The sequence below is a fragment of the Gorilla gorilla genome, chromosome 12, assembly GCF_029281585.2.
Source record: "Gorilla gorilla gorilla isolate KB3781 chromosome 12, NHGRI_mGorGor1-v2.1_pri, whole genome shotgun sequence".
Classification (NCBI taxonomy): Eukaryota; Metazoa; Chordata; class Mammalia; order Primates; family Hominidae; genus Gorilla; species Gorilla gorilla.
Genome location: NC_073236.2, coordinates 64873836 through 64879835, shown reverse-complemented (window position 1 = coordinate 64879835; position 6000 = coordinate 64873836). Strand labels below are relative to the sequence as shown.

Genomic DNA, 6000 nt, shown 5'->3' with positions numbered 1-6000 from the left:
ACTGTTCCAATCTCTGCCTGTTACCTGGTTCCAAAGTCACTTCCACATTTTCAGGTATCTTTTCAGCAATAGCCCACTCCTGGTATTTCTTACCCACTGGGAAGAAAAAGAGGTTTAGTTAGACTTACAGTTTCACATGGCTGGGGAGGCCTCAGAATCATGGCAGGAGGCAAAAGGCACTTCTTACATGGCAAGAAAAAATGAGGAAAACGTGGCTGGGCGTGGTGGCTCATGCCTGTAATCCCAACACTTTGGGAGGCCAAGACGAGTGGATCATGAGGTCAGGAGTTCGAGACCAGCCTGGCCAACATGGTGAAATTCTGTCTCTACTAAAAATACAAAAATTAGCCAGATGTGGTGGCGGGTGCTTGTAATCCTAGCTACTCAGGAGGCTGAGGCAGGAGAATTGCTTGAACCCGGGAGGCAGAGGTTGCAGTGAGCCAAGATTGAGCCACTGCACTCCAGCCTGGGTGACAAAGCAAGACTCTGTCTAAAAAAAAAAAAAAAAAAAAAAGAGGAAGAAGCAAAAGCAGAAACCTCTGATAAGCCCACCAGATCTCGTGAGACTTATTCACTAACATGAGAATAGCACAGGAAAGACCAACCCCCATGATTTAATTGCCTCTCCCTGGGTCCCTCCCACAACACGTGGGAATTCTGGGAGATAAAATTCAATTTGAGATTTGGGTGGGGACACAGCCAAACCATATCACTTATTCAGAAATACAATGAGCATGTAATTTTTTTTTTTTTTTTTGTATTGGCCCAATCTAGTTTTGAATCAAGATTACATTAGCTTCATAAAAAAGGCTGGACAATTTTCTCTTTTTCACTTGCTGGAACAATTTGTGAGATAAAAAAATCTGTCTCTTGAAGTCAGGTAGAGCACATTTGTAAAGCTATCTGGGCTTTAGGGAGAGGAGCTATGATTAGCGTTTCAATTTCTTTAATGCTTGTTAGTCTATTCGAGTATACTATATCTTGGCGTTTAGTATTTCCCCACAAAGTTGTCTATAACATCTAAAGTTTCACATTATTTGTATACAGTTGTTCATAATACTCTAAAAACTTTTTTTTTTTTTAGAAAATTTCGAATACATTCAAAAGTGGATTAATAAACCTCTGGTGCTTCAGCAGTTATCAATTCATGGCCAATGTTGTTTCATCTACAGCCCCAACCACATCCCCTCACAATTCTTTGAAGTAAATCTCCGACATTGTATAATGACACCTGCAAATGCTCCGGTAAAAATCTTCAAAAGACAAAGACTCTTTTTCAACCTGTTCACAGTGTCATTACCTCCTCCCCAGATAATAATTTATCAACATCAAGAAACTCCCAATTAGTGTTTAAACTTCCAATTTTCTCACAAATGTCTTTTTTTTTTTTTTTTTTTGGCGGGGGAGATAACTTTGTCATTAGAATCAGAATCCAAAGTTTACACATTGCACTTGGCAGACCTGCCTTTTAATTTCTCATAACCTCTGTTTCTTTTCAGCTTTCTGTTTTCCTCCCAGAGTTTCCCATGATTGCATCTCTAGTTTGACACGTTCCCTTGTCCTCTGTATTCCTGTAAATTGGTAGTTAAATCTCAATTTGATACAGAAGGGCTGGGCTCCCAGCTAAACCCCATCCCTAAGCCAGGAACCACCGCCCTAAGTGAAAACAGGTGATCCTGGTTTTCCAAGCAAATGTTGCCTTTTTGGCCTGCCCCGCCCCTATCTTGTGCCCATAAAAGACTTCAGCTGGCAGCGCAATAGAAGCGGCTGAGCGGCGAGGATACACGCGGCTGAGTGTCAGAGACAATGGATAGATGCGGCTAACTTCAGACGGTGCGGCTTCGGAGAGGGACCTGGCCGGAGACTGCCGGGCTTCAGAGAAAGCTCACGTTCCCATCTGCTTTCCAGCCTCCCTTTCCGCTGAGAGCCACCCACCGCTCAATGAAGTCTTCCGCATTCATCACCTTTCAAACGGTTCGTATGAGCTGATTCTTCCTGGACGCCAAACGAGAACTCAGGTGCCAAGAGGGCAGGGGCTACCACCCTGACTCTCCACTGAGCTGGTTGGCACTTGGCCGTACCTGGACGGCAGAGCTGAAAGAGCGCTGGTTGAAACATGCATGGACACTACTGTGTAGCATGCATAGAGCCTGCTCCCTCCAGAGAGGAGCGACCGGCGGGTTCTGGGGTTCGTTTGCTCGGGTTCCTGTACCCGCTTGCTCTTACGCTCCCCCATGCGAGGAGTGGCCAGTGACGGGCTGAGTGAAACGAGCCACTCCAGTTCCTGCCCATGAAGGGGGTCAAAGGAACTATCCCATCTCAAATCCATGATCAGGTTTAGGTTTGATATTTTGACAACGTTACTTCAGAAGGGTTACTGCAATTACATTATTCTTTCATCTTTGTTGTGCCTGTAATTGTTTTTCCCCCTTTTCATTGTAGGTTTTATCTATTGCAATTTCATTTTCTCACTCTTTTTCTTTCTTTCTTTCTTTTTTTTTTTGAGACGGAGTCTCACTCTATTGCCCCAGGCTGGAGTGCAACAGCGTGATCTCGGCTCACTGCAACCTCCGCCTCCCAGGTTCAAGCGATTCTCCTGGCTCAGCCTCCTGAGTAGCTGGGATTACAGGTGCGCACAACCACGCCCAGCTAATTTTTGTATTTTTAGTAGAAAGGGGGTTTCACCATATTGGCCAGGCTGGTCTTGAACTCCTGACCTTGTGATCCGCCCGCCTCAGCCTCCCAAAGTGCTGGGATTACAGGCGTGAGCCACCGTGCCTGGCCTTTTTCGCTCTTTTTCTTGATCAGTCTTGCCAGAATTTTATTTCACTAATCTTTTCAAATAATTAGCTTTTGATTTGGTCATTTCTTTCTGTTTTTTCCTTCTCCATTTTACTGATTTTTGCCTTTCTTTACTTATTTTTCCTTCTTGTTTCTTGGCTCTGTTTCTCTTATTCCAACTTCTTGAATTTACAGTTTTACTTGTGTTTGAAGTTATAATTTCTCTCTGTCTACTGCTGTAAGTCCTACACATTTTGATACTTAGCCATTTCATTGATACTCTAAGCAACTAGCCATTTGCTATACTTTTTTTTTTTACCTTTTAAAATATATTATTTAGTTTCCAGTAATATGTTTTTATAAACTATCCCTCTGTTATTTCTAATTTTTTGGCATTCTGGTCTGAGAACATGTTCTGTATGACATTGATTCTTTGGAATTTATCAAGTAATCCTTTGTGGCCTGGTATACAGACAATGTCATAACCCTTATATATGTGCTTGAAAACTGTTTTCTCTAGTGTTGAGCATAGAATTAGAAGGGAGGGGGAGAGACAAGCACAGAGGCAGATATATTCCACAGCATTCACAGAAGTTATTTCTGGGATGGGAAAATTACAGGTGATCTTTATTTTCTTCTTGGACAGCAGTAGTCTTTATTTGCCTGTGATTCCAAACATGTTTGAAAACAATGTCAGAGATCTCACAGGCCTCCCACTGCCCTGGGTGGGTAAGACCACTGGTGTGGACAAGAGAGAACATTTGCCATTGCCCATCATCTGGGTGGTTCACCTGACCTTCTGGGCCTGCCATCCTGTTCTATGAAATGAGGATATTTGGCTGGTTGCAGTGGCTCACACCTGTAATCCCAGCACTTTGGGAGGCCGAGGTGGGTGGATCACCTGAGGCCAGGAGTTTGAGACCAGCCTGGCCAATATGGTGAAACCCTGTCTCTACTAAAAATACAAAAAATTTCTGGGCATGGTGGCATGCATCTGTAGTCCCAGCTACTCAGGAGGCTGAGGCAGGAGAATCGCTTAAACCCAGGAGATGGAGGTTGCGGTCGGCCGAGATCGTGCCACTGCACTCCAGCCTGGGTGACTGAACGAGACTCCATCTCAAAAAAAAAAAAAAAAATTAATAAATAAAAATAAAAAAGAAATGAGGATATTTAAGCTCCCACTCAACTTGAACATTTGTATTGTTATTTCTAAGCTCCATCTGCTGCTGGCATGAATACCTGAAAATCCTGGGACTGTGGGATGTGGTCCAGGCTCTCAGGTGTTAGCATCGCAGGGAATCCCACAAACCTATCCCTGGAGGGAGCGCAGAATCTCACGCATGAAGGGGCTGGGGTGAGGCCTTTCTCATAGTGTTATCTGGAGAGGGTGTGCCTTTCCCCTTCTTTCATTTTGGGATAAGCATGTTTTTTTCTCTCACTGTACTCTGTTTTCCAGGCTGCAAGCCCATTTCCAGGGAAAGCAGACAAGAAGCGCCAATTGGAGCATTGAAGTAAATGGGAATCAGTATCCTTGGCAGTGCCTGGACCTGCTGAGCAACAAGCGTGTGTTTTGTTTTATTAAATGTTTTCCTTTTTAATAAGCAGTGGGAAATGTCAGGACCACCTGCAGCTGCCTGCTGACCCTGGGACTGGAGTAGGGGATGCAGCACTCGGCCTCCAGTTGTGTTTTTCTTCTCTGATAGCTCAGTTGTGCCAGGAGTATACTCACCTTGGCGCTCCAGAATCATCCTAGGGAATCAGCTCCGCCTTCTATACAAGCAGAATTCTACCTCTAACAGGACCAGGCGACCCCTTCTTTGGCAACTTTCTATACATTTCTAAGCCCCTGATGTTGCCCTAAGGCCATTTTCCTATGCTCCATAGGATGAAAATATCAGGAAAATGGTTTGTGCATGTTTATTATTCAGTTTATACACATTATGCATGAAGCAAGTATGAAATTGCTGCACAAACTCTGGGATGCAAGAAATGTCATACTACTGAAATCAGATTAGGTCTAATTCTGAGCCCTCCCTCACCAGGGGGATCAGATGTCCCAAATCAGGTATTCTCCAGGATGGAGCAAGAGTCCCTTGGGGATGACAAGGCCAGAACCACCTGAGAAAGAGCCTCCAGTCTTCAGCCCATGTGGTCCCCTGATTTCTGAGCCCAAGTGGCCTCTTGGAGGGCTCCCAGTGACTGCCAGTCAGCTGCAACCCCTGTGCTCAGGTATCCACCCCACTTCGCACCAGACGCTGACCCAGACCCTGCTGAGAGATAGCACCCCGGGATGCAGCACTGGGCACTGCACGTGGCAAATGACCACTTTTTTTAAGACAGCGTCTCACTCTGTTGCTTAGGCTGTGGTGCAGTGGTACAAACATGGCTCACTACAGCCTTGACCTCCCAGGCTGAGGCAATCCTTCTGCCCTGGCCTCCCATGTAGTTGGGCCTACAAGCGTGCAAAACCATACCCAGCTGATCTTTTGGTACTTTGTAGAGTCGGGGTTTTGTCATGTTGCCTAGGCTTGTCTTGAACTTCTGGGCTCAAGTGATCTGCTTGTCTTGGCCTCCCAAAGTGCTGGGATTATGGGGGTGAGCCACTGTACCTGGCCGACTTTTGGATTTTTAAGTGAAATGACAAGCCACTGGAAATGGTTTTGAGCAAAACAGTGCCAAGGTCTGAGTTAAATTTTAAAAGGTGTATGTTAGCTGCCATGGAGACAACAGGGAGACACAGAAAAACCAGTCATGAGGTGATTGTGAAGGCCAGGTGAGAGATGATAGACCACGGAGTGGCGACGTCAGCCGTAAGAAGTGGTCAAGGTCTGGGTGTGTTTTGAAGATGAAACCAATAGATTTCCTGATAGAATGGATATATATGTGTGAAGGAAAGAGACTCAAGGCTGACTCCAAGGTTTTTGGTCTCCATTCCATGAAAGAATGGAGCTGCCATCTACAGACATGGGGAAAACTGAAGGAGGTGCAAGTTCTGAGGGGAAAATCAAGAGACTTATTTTGAGCCAACCCAGGAGCAACAGTGACCCTAGCACACCGACTGTGGGCTTGAACGCCATTTGCCAGGTTTGTGGATCCACAGTCTGGGGCAGAAAATGGACCAGATGTCCTGGAGCTTCTTGAAGTACCAGATAGCAAGGAAACTATCAAAGATGATTAGGGTTCTGTCAACAGGACTAAATAGCAAACTAGGAGGAGCTC

The 6000-nt window shown here is 45.2% G+C and overlaps 1 long non-coding RNA gene across 2 annotated transcripts in view; it reads left to right on the top strand.

The window, feature by feature from the left end:
• The first annotated feature begins 1761 nt into the window (after nt 1–1761).
• Nucleotides 1762–6000, top strand: part of LOC129531649 (uncharacterized) — a 34478-nt gene continuing 30239 nt past the window's right edge. For both annotated transcript variants that reach the window (XR_010129940.1, XR_008676954.2), the window contains exon 1: nt 1762–1974. This is a non-coding gene — a long non-coding RNA (uncharacterized lncRNA). The remainder of the gene's footprint in view (nt 1975–6000) is intronic.